The sequence below is a fragment of the Sitophilus oryzae genome, unplaced genomic scaffold, assembly GCF_002938485.1.
Source record: "Sitophilus oryzae breed Bouriz unplaced genomic scaffold, Soryzae_2.0 scaffold_119_pilon_pilon, whole genome shotgun sequence".
In the NCBI taxonomy this organism is placed as follows: Eukaryota; Metazoa; Arthropoda; class Insecta; order Coleoptera; family Curculionidae; genus Sitophilus; species Sitophilus oryzae.
The window spans coordinates 2,732,775-2,747,157 of record NW_022145837.1 but is presented as its reverse complement, the minus strand read 5'-3'; the positions used below and the strand labels follow the sequence as shown (position 1 = coordinate 2,747,157).

The window sequence follows — 14,383 nt, the reverse complement described above, 5'->3', positions numbered from 1 at the left end:
ACGGTTCTAAAAAAGCAAACGGTCTGTTAAAATAAATACGGAAAGAAAACAATATTTTATTTAAATATGTAGGTACTAGCTTTTGCCAGTGACTTCCCCATTCCCCATAAAATTAAATTCTCAGCGCTCAATAACACTATAAATTCATATTTCATGTTTCTAGCCCCAGATGTGACAAATTTTCATATAATTTTTCATTCCCCAGTTTGCCATCCCCTAAAGGGATGAAAGTTTCTAACATTCAATATAGTCATCTAACTAAATAAAACAAAGTTGGGTTAGTCAGACCATTAGTTGATAACTCAAGAACATCTGCACCGATTTTGATAATCTCAGATTTCGTTATTCATCTCCAGCCCGAATAACAGAGTAACTATTAAAATATCGAAAAAATTCATGAAAAAAAATATACAGACACAGAAAGGTAATTTTTAAATAAGTTAGATTTGGAACGCTGCCATCTTCCGTAATTGACAGCTCACGTCACGCATGCTTATAGTTTGTTTGTTACAATTGATGTTCACTGCAAGTTAGTGGCATACTATAGACATTATACTGTGAGGTTTTTTGCAAAAAAAATTGTAGAAAATTTTATGTTTTTCTTGACATTTTCCGAGAAATTTAAAAAAAACCTTTTTAGTGCCACTTGTTTATTCACCTGAGATTTTTTTACGGTGTTTCTAAACCTTGCAGTGTTGCCACCTTCTACATTATCCGTATTCAACATATTTTTTGTATTTACTGTAATTTTAAATTTGTACACAAAAAAATACGAGTATTAATTCTAATAATATTAGTGTCTATTACTAATAATTCTAGAAATAAACCACATTAATTTTTTTTACGCCATACCACATTTTAATATGAAGTTGTTTCAATAAAAAAAAAATTATTTTCTTATTTCTGGGACACCCTGAATATAAAAAGTCAAGGAAAAATAGTGGAAAATAGAATATTAAAATCTAGAAAAATATTGAAATGTATAGAAAAAAGGTGAAGAGAACAAATGAGAACAATTTAAAAGAAAAAAATGCCTACAGCAGGTATCTAAATTATAACTAACAGTATCTCGAGACAATAGAAGTTATAACAAAATATCGTTTTTCAATAAAAAAAAATAGTTTTTTTTATTCTTGAACAAATTCTAAAAAACAATCAATTATGTCTTTATCGTTAAATGAAACATTATGCAAAACAAACAGCGGTATAGCAAAGATTTTAAACGGAGGAAATCAATCGATAGACGCCTATGAAATTTTATTAATCCGTGCTAAAATTAGAGAGACTGCGAGATTAGGGAATCCCTATACATTGGCTTATTGAATCTACACTGTTTAAACTTTATGATTACGTAAATATTTCCTTTGATAGACATTGGCGTAACTACAGGGGTGCCCGGCGGTGCCCCCCCCCCTAAGATACTAATTCCCTTTACCTTTTATAGGTAACAACCATGAAATACAATCGAGATTTCTGAGTAATAATATAAAATGAAAATGGACCCTCAAGTGGGGTTTCAATTCCTCGTTTTGGTAATTCCCCATTACACAGGGCGTTTCACACTTCCACCAAAAACTAAAAAAATTGACTTTCTTTAGATTTTTGCTTTTCAGGAATTTTTTTAACTTTTATTACTGTTTTGGCATCAACCTTATATAATCTATAATCTAAAAATCAGATACGGTTTTACATTTACTAATCTGGTTTGTTAATAATGCAAATACAGACATTTTTCCAAAAAAAATGGCATTGGGTAAACAAAAACTTAATTAAAACCAATCGCAAAAAATCGGTAATTACAAAAAAATGTTACAGTTACCGATTATGAAAAATTTAACTCAATATTTAAGTAAGCTAATCAATTTTTTGGTGTCTAATTGAGGAATGAATTAATCAAGTATTTAGAGACCTTGATGTTTTGTCTATGTCATGGTTTAATTCGAAAATTCTAGAAAACATAACCTCAAAAAAAAATACCTGTGATTTTGATAAAATATTATTTATATTTGTCATTATTCTCATTTTTGTATTCGTTATTTTCAGTTGTTATTGGTTATTTAAAGTTTGTAATTAAATTAATTGTTATTTTGTAAAAAGGAAATTGATTAATTTTTTTTATTGTATTTTTTTTCAAAATCTTCGCTGAAATTATGTCTTTCAACAAAAACTCAAACATCATAAAAATGATTACAAATACTGAAAAAATTCACCGAAAAAAACTAAAAGGAAAATTATTTTTTAAATAAATTAGATTTAGAAAAAAAATATTATTACACAGTGGAGAAAAATAATAACAATTATAAACAAACGTAAAATATACATAAAAATAGTTTGGTTAAACAAATGTGTCATACATTAATTTGAAGGAATTACTAATACAATTTCTAACAAAGCAAAGTTAATTATTTTTTTATTGCGCTATAACATCTACGTCGAAATTTGTTTGAAAATTTGCGAAATATTATTAAATTTTGTATAATAATGTATTGAAAGCGATAAATGAATGTACTCATTGATATTTGAACAAATTAATAATAACCTTCAATCCGTCTGTCAAAGTACACTTAACCAAAGATTATAATTTATTTATAAAATGTGTCAGTTTTAATACCACAAAACAATAAAATAATATGTACAATAAATAATTTTGGATCATAATTATTAAATAAACATTCTTTAGTTTATATAAATATATCCCGTTGCTTATTAATCATTTAATATTTTTTTATTTTTTGTCATTTGTCATAGTATACAGGATGTTTCAAAAACATGTGCCATCTCTCGTGGGGAGATTCCTCATGTAAAATAAGATTTATTTGTCATTTAAACATAGGTCCGATTCTGCTTCGTTTCGTAGCTACAGGGGGTTAAAGTTTTTATTTTATTTTATTTATTATGTTTTTCTTTCAAATGCTTTTAGCGATTCGAATGAAATTTTGAAGGTAAATGCAACATATTTTAATGCTAAAAAGTGTCTACGAAATTCACCAGGGACGTGCATATGGGTTATCACATGTATGTGCGCCACTGATTTTCTTTTCTTTTTTAGAGTTATAATTATAATTATTGTTTGAAGTTATAATTATGTCAGTTAATTTATCAATTGAGAACTTGGTATTGAATCGTAAAAAAATGATGGACAGTGATTTACGGTGAACATTTTACATGAAGGTGTTAAAAAAGTTCATATTCTTTTAAGATAATGTTTTTGTATAATTTTTCCTTTAAAAAATTATAAAAAAGTGCCTTTTATTCTTAATAGTTTATCTAATAAGCTTAATTGAATAAAGTACTTGGATTATTCAATACAAATATAATGAAAATCACTGCTAAATTTACACAAAATGGCTAAATACCGTATATTCTTACATCAACGTTTCAAAGAAAATATTTTTGTCGTAATTTCTATATAAAATTAATTAAATAAACAAAAAAACTTCTGCATATAAATATAATCAAAATCACACAACTAAATTCTAAATTAACATAGAGATACATATTTTTTACATTAAGAATATGAAAAAGGAGTTTTTACAATAATTGTAAAATTATTTGGTACAAAGAACTAATGATAATGAAGCAAAATTATATAAAAAAATATTTAGAATACTGATGAAAATCTATGAATTTCTCAATAGAAAAATACAAAAATTACAGTATGATTTTCTGAAAAAAGTTAATACTTGTAGAAACAGTTAACCCAATAAAGGAACTGAATTATTTGGTACAGTTAAAGTCAAAATGATCACTTTTTACATCAGTCAAAATCATCACTTTTTGAAAAAATTACATTGTTGCCATTTTTAAAAAGAACTTAATAATATGGAGGATTTATATTAATTCACAAAAAAATATCTTTTCTCTCTCGCAGTTCATAATATAACTCACATCATACAGGGTGAGTCTTAGATAAGTTCGGATATTTTCAGGGCTGGTAGATCTCTAAAAAAGAAAAATATTTTCTCTTTGCCGTTTTTCAAATAAGTCCAAAACAGCCGAGTTATTTTATTTTGAAAATTTCCAAAAAATTATCTTTTGCTAACATTTTGAGAACCACTGGATTTTAATGTGTTTTCTTTACTCTAAATTTAATCTACTACCTATGTTGCCATATTAGCGAAATATTATGATTTTTTACTGAAAATTTTCCATTTTTTTTTGAAAAATAAAAATTTTGAAAAAAAATTATGTGTAAGTACTTATTTAAGACTCATCTTTGAATCACAGTGATCACAGTGTAATAAAAGAATATTACTTTACAAAAAAAAAATCAAATTTTGAGAAACTTAAGCTCTAAAATCACAGCTAAAATTTATAAAAGAATTACCTTTTTTCTTCTTAAAAAGTCGTATAAAAATCACTTAATACATTAAAGGAATTATTATATCATTTGGTACGTTTAAATCAGTCGAAATCACAGACAAAATTAACACAGAAGACTCACACTAAAAAACTCTCAAGTCTCAAGCCTCGAAATACGTCCTCGACGTTCGTTCCGTCGCGCACTGTTCCGAACAGATTCCGTATCGCTACTGAACTGAGCTTGATGCCCGATCGGGACGCGATATTTTAAACGCCGCGAACCTTGGGACGAGTTACGTGGTTATTTTTACTGGCGTGGACTGCGCTAACCACGCTCGGGAGGGTCACGAGAAGGTCCGTGACGTTCGGGACGGTGTCAAATGATCATCTGACAGTGGAATTAGCCTATCCGAGGAGATTTTACGGTTCCTGCATCGTAAATTTGACTTTTTCCGATATATTTTGTGTTAAGGTTACATTTGGAGACTTTAGATAGTGTCAAATGATCGTCTGACAGTGAAATTAGCTGATAGAAGAAGATTTTACAGTTCCTGCATCGTAAAATTGACTTTTTTGAACATATTTTGTGTTAAAGTTACATTTGGAGACTTTGAATAGTGCAAATGATCATCTGAGAGTGGAATTAGAGGATTGCAAGAGATCTTACAGTTCCTATATCATAAATTTGACTTTTTCTAAAATATTTTGTGTTAAAATTACATTTGGAGACTTTGGATAGTGTCAAATGATCATCTGACAGTGGAATTAGCTGATAGAAGGAGATTTTACAGTCCCTGCATCACAAATTTGATTTTATCTAACATATTTTGTGTTAAAGTTACATTTGGAGACTTTGGATAGTGTCAAATGATCATCTGATAGTGGAATTAGAGGATTGAAAGAGTTCTTACAGTTCGTGTATCATAAATTTGATTTTTCTAATATATTTCATGTTAAAGTAACTTCAGGAGCTTTTGTGCAGTGTCAAATGATCATCTAACAGTGAAATAAAATGATTGAACGCGATTTTACAGTTTCTGCATCATAATTTTGGCCTTATCTAACGAATTTTATGTTAGAGTTACAGTAAGAGCATTTTGTTGGTGTCAAATGATCACATGACAATGGAATTAGCCGATCCCAAAAGATTTTACAGTTCCTGAATCATAAATTTCACTTTTTCTAATATATTTTGTGCCAAACTAACATTTGGAGCATTTGGTCGGTGGAATCCAATTTATTAAACAAGTTATAAATTTCACTTTCTATGATGAATCTCTTGAATCGAAAATGATTTTTTAGTACATGCACCATAAATTGCACTTTTTCCAACATATTTAGTATTAAAGTATCATGTGAAGACGTTTGAATGGTCTCAAATGATCATCTGATAGTAGCATTAGTCGATAGAACTAAAGTTTAGAGCTCCTGCATCATAATTTTGAATTTTTCTCAAGAATTTTATGTTGAAGTACCATTAAAAGCATTTAGTCCGTATCAAATAATCATCTAACAATGTAATTAGCCGATCCAAGAAGATTTTGCAGTTCCTGCATGATAAATTTGACTGTTCTTAATATATTTTGTGTCAAACTATCATTTGGAGACTTTGGACGGTGTCAAATGATCATTTGACAATGAAATTAGCCGATTAAACGAGCTTTTAGAGTTCTTGCATCATAATTTTGCCTTTTTCTGATATATTTTATGTTGGGGTACCAACAGAAACATTTGGTCAGTGTAAAACTATAATTGCATTAGATTTTACAGCTTTGTTACCATAATTTTGGCTTTCCTTATATTTATTTTACTTTAAAGTAATATTAGAAGCATTTGGTTGATGTCAACTGATCATGTGACAGTGGCATTAACGAATCGAAGATGATTTTACAGTGCCTGCATCATAAGTTTCAGTTTTTCTAGTGAATTTGAAGTCAAAGTGATCTTAGCAAGATTCAGTCAGTTTCAAATGATCATCTGACAGTAGAATAAGCTAGGATATCTTTCCAGAAAAGAAGAGAATTAAATTATTAGTCAACTTTTTTGTCAATTAGTCACTAGTTTTACACTAATATTACCTACCTAATTGGTTGTAATTTCCCAATTTCAAGAAAAAATAAAATAAATGACGACCTAGTAGCAAGCTGTGCTAGAAATACCTATTAATTTTGACACCTTTTCAAAAAATGACAAAAAAAAGATTATTTATGACCAAAAATATACTAGTATTTAATTGTTTACATCAATCAGATTGACGAAAACAGACTTTAGACCGCATTTTGTTGCTAAACATGTTAAAATAATTTTTAATGGGACATTTTAATCATCTATTCCAATTGCCCTGATATATTAACATATTATTATTATGCATATCGCATAATATTGAAAGATTCTATTTTTTTTGTAAAACTTAATATGTTCTAGTGCACTACGTGTTGGTAAATTTACGTCAGAGCTGTAACATTACGTCAGAAATGATAAGAAAAACGAATATTATTATATTTTAAGTTAAACATTTTAGGATATAGTCATGCTTTTGTTCCTACGATTAAAACGCGACTTTTTGGAAATTATTTGATAGAAAATTTATTGATCAATATTAAATGTTATTCAGAACTTTATCTTGGTTATTTCAATTGAAGAATTTGAAGTATATATTTTTTATTTGACGATTAAAAGATTAGAACAACAAACTAATCGTGTTCCTCATTTATTTTGTTAAAATTACTTATTGTTTTTATCGAAAAATGTTATCGTTGTCTTATTTTTTTTAGTTGTCGCATCAATAAAAATTTATCTAAAGAAGAAAATATTTGATCAATGTGTACTACCAGTCATGACCTACGCATGCGAAACCTGGACAATTAAAACGGACATTATAAGGAAACTGCAGGTCGTACAACGCTCCAATGGAACGAAATATGCTGGGAATAACCAAGATAACCAACAAATGGACCACAATTACAGCATGGTACCTACGAGGAATTAAGGGACCTAGAAGAAGTCTAAACCTGAGTTGGGATCATGATATTAGGAAATTAGCAGGGATAAGCATTAGACAACAATGGGCCATTTACACGATTATCTATGTTGTCAATGTAAGGAGGGCTTCAACATAATAGGAAATGGTTGAATACGCTGGAAATGATGATGATGATATTGAAATAGATATAACGTATGTAAATCTTAGTATGGAGATTTTTATTCTAGTTATCCTTTAACTTTTAAAGTACTTATTAAATAATAGTAAAAACTTTCTCTGCGGTTTAGTATGTTAAGTAATCCTAAGCTAAAAAGTACCTATAACGGAAGTGTATGACAACATAATAGTTCCACTAAAACTAAGCGTGAACTAGAATAAAATAAGAAAATAACCATACAGTCGAAATGATTGTTGATTCTCAAAAAATTATTTAAAAAAAAACTTACTTCAAAAATGTCTGTTTTTTTCTCTAATCGACCACGCTTTTCAACTGATGTTCCTTAATGCGTAAGTACTACACGATACTAAATAATTCGGTCGATTATGAAACATTGTTTAAGATGCGAAACCTTGGAAACAATAAAAAAGATCGCAAAAATAAAGAGGGACTGATTATCTGTATTGATAATGCTTTTGTGTGCTGTGACGTGATCGTAATTGAACAATATCATGCCTCTAGAAATTTCTTTACACATTTTTCTCTACTTATATCTTTTTATATTAAACGATTTTTTTCTTTATATTATCTCATTCTTAATACTGCTTTTACACTATTAGTTGAATTTATTTGATCAGATATCTTTTAGTAGTAATAAGCAAAGAAAACAACTATTAGAGCATAAAAAGAACCTAGTATGCATAATAAATAATTATAGGTGTCGTCACTGGAATCTACCCCACAGGGGTAAGCCTCGTGTGATGGAAGATTCCATCGACAACTACCGCAGAGAATGCAGAGAGGAAGAAGAAACCATTAAGCACCTGCTGTGTCACTGTCTGGCACAGGAAACCTACGCTTTAAAACTTTAATGCACGGTTTTTTGGAGAGACTAGAAGAAGCAGCAGAAGCCAACATCACAGCGATATCGGGAACTTTTCAAAGAGCTGGAAGGGCTTTAACGCAAAACGCAAAGAATGAGAGGAAGGTTTGGTACAGTAATAACAGGAGAACAACAATACCTAATACTAGAAGAAGGGAAGAAAATTAAGTGTTGCACAAAATACAAATATTTGGGTATGCAAATCACAAATGATGGACTGTTGGATACAGCGATTAAAGATCGATACTAACTTGGAAGGAATGCTATCACGGTATTAAATGGAATACTGTGGGACAGAAGCATAAACAACAAGAACAAAACACTAATATATAATACCATCATCAAGAGTATAACCACTTACAGCTTTGAAGTGTGGCAAATTAAAGAAACAACAAAACGAATGCTGGAAGCTACAGAGATGGATTTTTGAAGAAGATCAGCAGGCAAATCAAGATTCGAACGAATAACTAATGAACGCATGAGAGAGAGTATGGAAGTTATCAAACATAAAATAGTGGACGAGATAAAGAACAGTCAACTCATATGGTACGGGCATGTCCAAAGAATGGCAGAAATAAGAATCCCAAAGCAAATTATAAACTGGAAACCTGCAGGAAGCAGAAAACCGGGTAGACCGAGAAGTTGGCAGGAAGGGATTGACACGTTTATGGAGGAAAGATCTCTCGGTGACGGTGCATGGAGAGACAGACAGGCATGGAGATATGGCATCGGAAGACGTAGAACGTTTTAAACCGATTAATCTATATATAATACAGGAGTATCGCGGAGTAAGGAAACAAACAGTCTGTTTAGAAGAAATCAAGTGATTTCTTCTATACGAAAGTGCCCCTTTGGTTTTCAATTAAAATGTATTTGTAATATCATCAGAAAAAAATGAACTTTTATCATTTTTTCCATAGCAACTGTTAAAATTGCCTAACATCTATCAAAAATAGTAGATAAAGCGAGGGTAGGTTAAAACTTGATTTCTTCTCGCACGTTTTTTAGTTGCTTCAATTTTATGAAAATTTTTGTATTCCTTTTCATAAGTTATTCGGGATTTAAATGGAATTAGTTTGGATATGGCGTTTGTCGCCTCAGCCTGAATATCTGTTAGTAATTTACTTATTTCGCTTTGAGCCATTTCTGGTTCCAATTGAATCAGCAATCGACACGAAAGAGAATTAAAAAATATTGACTCAAAACTGACAACTAAAGAGACAGCTTTATTAATTTGTCAAATTACATAGAAACCAACGCCAACCCAGCACAATATTTTTCGTAAATCTCGTAATAAATTCCTTGAAATAATAATCTCTGAATATTTTTTAAAACGTAACTCGCTATGGGAAAAAATATTGTTTTATACACGACGATAAAATTGCATTATCGTCTTGTATGAAAAATAACTATTTTTTTTCTGAAAAAAAAACAAATTTTTGGAAAACTCAACACTTACCAGCTTAAAATTTACCCAAATTTCGTTCACAAAATAAAGAAAATTTCCCACTACACTTTCACAAACTTTTCTAAACCTCTGAGCACTATTAATTTAAAATATTATTTCGAAAAATTTCTGATTAATAATTCACTCAAAAATCAACGCACAACAGTCCGAAATATTACTTTTCCAACTTTCTTTTCCTTATTTAACCAAATCAATGAAACCAAATCCAGACCAGTGGTCTTTCTCCCGACGCGTCCAACTGAAAAGTGACCATTCCACTGTCCGAATAGCCATTTTAAATCTGGACACGACGTCGCGTGAATCATTTAGTGAATGTTGCCGCGGAATCGTTGCCAAGAAATTTGCCATTTTTCGCTATTCGTATTTATTTGGCAAATTACCGTACTTGTCTGGGACTAATGATGACAGAGAACACCAGAAAAATAGATTTTTTTTAGGATTATTTTTTTTGTTGACATGTTTTCATTTTCTTTAGGGAATAACACGGAAAATATTTTTAAGCTTCGTGTTTTTTATGTCATTATTTTTGTTTTTCTCTGAGTATTTGGCATACGATACAGAGTTAATCGAGGGGTTGTTTTTTTACCTTAAACTTTAAACACCCTGTGCAATAATTTCGTTTGTAAATTTACCTAAAATATAATTTTAGAGTCAGAATCATGACTTCTGAGCCGTTTTGTGTTTTGATTCATGTCAATACATGATTTGATTAATTTTTTAGAGCGAAATGAACTGATCACGATCAATTTGAATTTTTTTCAATTATCGTTACTTTTTGATGTAGTTTTTTAATATGACAAGATTGTTTTGGTGACTATTGTCGTAACGTCATATTACACTGATAAAAAAAAATATTTTAGTGGCAAGAGAATTTATTTTAGCATAAAAGAAAATATTTTGCCTGAAGAAAAACTCTCTTAACTCAAAAAAACTGGTTCTCTTGAAAAATTCTTGAATCTATTTTCATTCAACCAAGTGTAAGTTACTTTGTTTTAAGATAATAAGAAAAATACGCTAGGAAGTACTTCATTCAAGAAACATGGCCATTTTTCCAATAGCTAAATACTCTTTTGATGAAAAATAATAACGACATGCAAAGACAATGACGAAGGACGGTATATACAATCAGTCGGCAGTCCGATCAGTCGTACGTCGCATTTCATAGGTCGCACATCATAGTACGCACGGGTTTTGTTGCTTGGAATTTTCCACTTGGAATTTTGCATAATTTGCTTTTTAAACGTATATCGTATAACAAATTAGTGATCGTTATTAACATGCATTTGTTATTTTTTATGGATAAATTTTAGGATATATGGATTCTTTAAAGGAGTTTCTGAAAAAAATGGAAATTAGAGCATTTATTTGCTATATTTGAAGGTAAGAGACATTTACCTAATGCACCTGTTTAGATAATGCATGTGTGACTATAGATAGATTACAAAAATTTTAGAATTTCAAGTCGTCGTATTAAAAAATTCAAAATGTGACCAAAGCTTATAATTTTAATAATTTATTTGCTTTACTTTGATTAATCGTGATGTAACATTTTTTTTAATTTGTAGAGCGATGAACCACCCCAAAAAATACCAAGGAGTGAAGAAGCAGAAATAACTACTATCGAGGAAAATAATATCACTTTACTTACTACAGACCAGGAAAACCTAAATTTATCAGAAAATAATATACCTCGTAATATGCCTGTATATGATGTATAGACTTCTCTTAGATCAAAATAAATTTTAGTTGAGTCAATAGTATTCGCTATTGGTTTAAAAAATGTGTCTCTTTAATCAAGAAATGTCCCTTTGCAATCAAGAATTTTTGCATGAATCAAAGAGACTATTGTTCTTGTAACAAGAACTTCTTTGCATATTCATTTTGGGTCAAGAGTGAAATACTTTGGACAGATAGATTCTTCTATTCTCTAAAGTAATTTTTTAAAGCTTATGAAAAGATAGTTAATGCTTTGACACCCTATTGAAATGACGCCCTATTGAAAAGCGCCAATCTTTTGGGTCAAAGTCATATTCATTTCGACTGAAAGATCCTTTTCTTCAGTGTACTTTTAAACAGTTACACGTTTGTGTAAAAAAAACGTTAAAAACTAACGGTACAGTCCTGGTTTTAGTAAACATTAATAACAATAACAGAATTAACGATATTAAGGAAAACATCTGTAATACTGAAGTATACAAACAGAAAAAAAATTGTAAAAAATACCCTAATACTTTTTATTGCCTCCCTTGGATGCTATAACTGCCTGTAAATGTCAGTTCATACTGTCATTGAGGCTGCATTATGTCATATTGCGTTATGTTTTCCCATTCTTCTTTAAGGACCAAGCGAAGTTCATTTGTAGTTGGTACCGCTTTGCGACCTCTAACCCTCCTGCCAAGCATTTCCCAAACGTCGAACATAATGTGCAGTTCATAGTAGTAGGTAGGGAATGCAATCCCGCAAATGCTGGATCCCGCAAATGCGGGATCCCTCTGAGATTCCGCGGGATCAAAGTTGCGGGATTTACCGTGAGGGATCCGCGGGATCAACACATTACTACTGGATAACCGAATTGATCTCGATTAAGATCAAACCGCTTCGTTCCGGGCCGTTGCGTCGACGCTCGGAACCCGGGGGATTCCCCTTACGGCTTGGCCATTAAAAATAAGTGAAACAAACAGGCTAGTTGTTAGATTTCTTTCTGGCGTATGTGCGTAAGTAAAGAGAAGCGTTTAACTAGTACTTGTGTACAATTTTGTCAAATAAATTGCCGGACATAATTATTGGGACAAGCAAAATTTTAGGGTAAATATAAAGTTGAATATCTCTTGAACTAAAAAAAAATATTGTGGGATGCGGTTTGGACCAGATTTTGGATGAATCTATTGTGATTAAGATGCTGATGTGGTGTTCGAAAATATATTTAGCGAATTCTCGTGTACAGGGTGTTTTATAAGAGTGTGAAAATTTGATCAAGAATCTTTTTTACTGCAAATTTACAATTTTTAAAAAAATAGAAATTTTTACCAAGTACGACGAATCTGTATTGAAATTAGAAAAAACAATTTGATCGGTTTTTTAATCTTTTTTTGGTTAAAGGAAAATACGACGTTTTTTCGAAAAATATGCATTTTTAGTCATACGTATGGCCCTGAACGGTACAAAAAGCTTTGTACATTCTGCATATGCCAAAAAATTATTGATATAGAGTGTATCTAAAAGCAGATAACTAACACAAGTTAAAAAAAAACTTCAATCAGAATAATATTTTTATTTATAAAATAAGTAGATAAATTATAATAAAATTTAAGTTTATTTAATATTAAATATATTTTTTGAACACCCTGTATACATCGGTGTCCAAATTTCTGTACAGCTAGTTTAAGATACACGCTATATCAATATATTGTGGGCCTATGCAAAATGTACAATGCCTTTTGTACCATTTAGGACCCAATGTATGACTATTGTTTACAGTCCCGCAATTTTGCGGATCCGCGGGATTGATTGCTTTAATCCCGCGGGTTTGCGGGATTGAGATTTTGGTGCGGGATTGCATTCCCTAGTAGGTATATAGTGTTAAAAATAACAAAAACATACCACTCAAATTTTTGACCAAAAATTCTCTGTTTCTAGTTCAGACTCCCATTGAATTAAGAAATCTAGAATAAGTATTATTACCTTTAATCACATAATATCTAGCTACGGAAGTATTTGGTTTGGTTTGGTTTTGCCATTTTTCGCTATTCGTATTAATTTGGCAAATAACGGTACTTGTCTGAGCCTAATGATGACAGAGAACACCAAAAAAAAATATAATTTTTTTACGATTACCTTTTTGTTGACATGTTTTCATTTTCTTTCGGAAATAACACAGAAAATATTTTTTAAGCATCGTGTTTTTCGTGTCCTTGCGTAGCTAGATATGCTTTAATGTTTGTTTTTCAAAAAATATTACAAAATAACAATCTGCCAAAGAATCTAGACAACATAATTATCATTAACCAACAAAAGAGCATATTATTTTGATTTAATTTTATTTCTTGTTTACGCACTGCGGCTGTTTGATTGTTCCCAAGCCAAAAATTTTGATTATTTTATTGTTGTTTTCGCCAGGTTAAAAGATACGGTGTCATGTGTGTACCCATATTGTTTGCAACTTCCTTGTTGATCGCTACTACTGTTGGCTTGGCCTCAAAAAAGTCAACATAATAAAATAAAACTCAAATGTGCCGCACAGCTGTTTGGGGGAGATTTTTTTCTGATTACCTTGTGCATTATTTTGTGATATTTTTGATTTATTGCAATGAGTACCGAAAAAGGCATATAAAATTCAATTATTGTACAAAGCTTTTGTCTTGTATCATGTAATTATGTCGTAAATATTAAAAATTTTCCATTTTTTACAATAGAAATACAAGTAAACACTTATAAAATTATGACATAGAAATTGTGTTTTATTAGTAACATATTTTATTAATTTTAATACTTCATCGAAGTTGAGAATACAGGGTGAATCTTAAATAAGTAAACATATTTTCAGGGCTGGAATTTTTATAATATTATAATATAATACTAAATAAAATATAT

The 14,383-nt window shown here is 30.3% G+C and overlaps 1 protein-coding gene across 4 annotated transcripts in view; it reads right to left on the bottom strand.

Moving 5' to 3' along the window:
* Nucleotides 1-14,383, bottom strand: part of LOC115891918 (protein Tob1-like) — a 117,442-nt gene that overhangs the window by 22,853 nt on the left and 80,206 nt on the right. The window contains exon 1 of one of the 4 annotated variants that reach the window (XM_030912517.1): nucleotides 9,785-10,048. The exons of 1 other annotated variant lie outside the window; for it this stretch is intronic. The gene's annotated coding sequence lies outside the window, so the exon portion shown is untranslated. Of the gene's footprint in view, nucleotides 1-4,327; nucleotides 4,662-7,731; nucleotides 7,829-9,784; nucleotides 10,049-14,383 lie in introns of those variants that run through there. 2 more of the 4 variants (XM_030912520.1, XM_030912518.1) reach the window with 2 other exon arrangements.